Source organism: Oryctolagus cuniculus, unplaced genomic scaffold (assembly GCF_964237555.1).
Source record: "Oryctolagus cuniculus unplaced genomic scaffold, mOryCun1.1 SCAFFOLD_133, whole genome shotgun sequence".
Lineage (NCBI taxonomy): Eukaryota > Metazoa > Chordata > Mammalia > Lagomorpha > Leporidae > Oryctolagus > Oryctolagus cuniculus.
In genome coordinates, this window is record NW_027208387.1 from 90,187 (window position 1) to 91,847 (window position 1,661).

The window sequence follows — 1,661 nt, forward strand, 5'->3', positions numbered from 1 at the left end:
CCTCTAATGGTTAAGGTCCACAGAGGTCGATCTGCTAAAGATAGGGACAAGGCTGTAAATTTCTCCCCTTGGGGTCCATGAACATCCTGCGCTCCAATCATGATCAGCATTTGAGCCACAGGTTCTTCTGGCTTGATTTGAATAATACCCTTTGTAGATTGTATTAGCACTTTTAACTTATCAAAAGGTAATTGAATGACTCCGGTAATGACCATTAGGCCTCTTAAAGCATTTGTTTCTTTTCCTATGATTATTCCAAGTCCCTTATGCTCCGCTGAAATTGTTTCTGCCCTCACCTCTATGGCTTGTGGCCCCATTTGAGGTGTTAGTACCGAATATTCGGTGGCTCGTAACTCTGCGCAGTAAATATTTGGTTTTTGTATTGTTGGGACCGTGGCACCCACCAATTGTTTTGGCCCCAGGGTGCAGGGGCCCACATTCCGTTTTTTTGCTGCTGTCCATATACACCTGATCTTCTTATGGGGCCCGGCTCATTTGGCATCCTCAGGGGATTGCCTGCGCTATTCATTTTAAAGTAACATTCACTGACCCAATGATTCCCTCTTCTACAGCGTGGGCAAAGGCCTGGTCTTCTCGAGTTCTCTATGCCCTGCCGATCTCGGGCTGGAAATTTCACCCTACATTCCCTCATTAGATGCCCTTCTCAACCACATCTAAAGCATATTCGTCCCCTCATGTTCTGTCTAAATTGTCGGGTTACAGCTACTGCAGCATGTGATCCAGAAGCTACATCATCCATGACATCCCTACAGATTTTCAAAAAGGTAGGGATGTCTTTATGCTGCCATGGTCTAAGAGCTTCACGACATGTTTTATTGGCCTGTTCATACGCCAATCTTCTGACTAAGGGCATTGCTTCTTCCACAGTTTCAAAAATGTTTCCTGCTGCTTCCATTAATCTGTTCACGAAGTCAGCGTAAGGTTCAGTAGGGCCCTGTACTATCTTAGTTAGGCTGTGTCTTATTTCTCCTTTTCTGGGTATCACCTTCCAGGCTCTTCTTGCTATCTCTCTCACTTGTAAGAGGACAGCTGTTGGTAATCGGGCCTGCTCATCAGGATTGGCAAATCGCCCTTCTCCATTTAACATTTCCTCATCCCATGCTTGATTCCCTGCTTGATAGTTCTGCTTTGAATATTCTCGCGCGAATTCTTTATAAGCAGCTAACCATAAGAGGAAGTCACCCCCACCCAACACCGCCTTTACTAAGTTTCTCCAATCCTCGGGTATTAGGCCTTGCTGCCCAATGTTATCAAGGATTGCCTGAGTGTAACTTGCATGGGGCCCATACAATTGTACTGATTGTTGCAACTCTTTAAGTAATTTATGGTCAAGAGGTGTCCAACCCCTGTTTTCCTGTTGATCCTGAATTACAGGAAACACCTGGCCTGGTTCCTGGTACTGCTCCCAAGCAGGTTTTCTATAAACAGCTCCCCTTTGCTTGCTTTCGGTTCTCGGCCTTTCTATCTCCTCCTGCATACCTACTCCCTCCATCACTCCTTTTTCCTCCTCCCACTCTTCTTCAATCTCATGTGGAAAAAAGGGGCTTTTCTTTACAGGAGGAAACTTTGGTAGTACTAATGGGCGATACCGGGGTGGTGATTCATCCTTTATGGTTGAATTTGCCAGCCTTGTAGGGCCA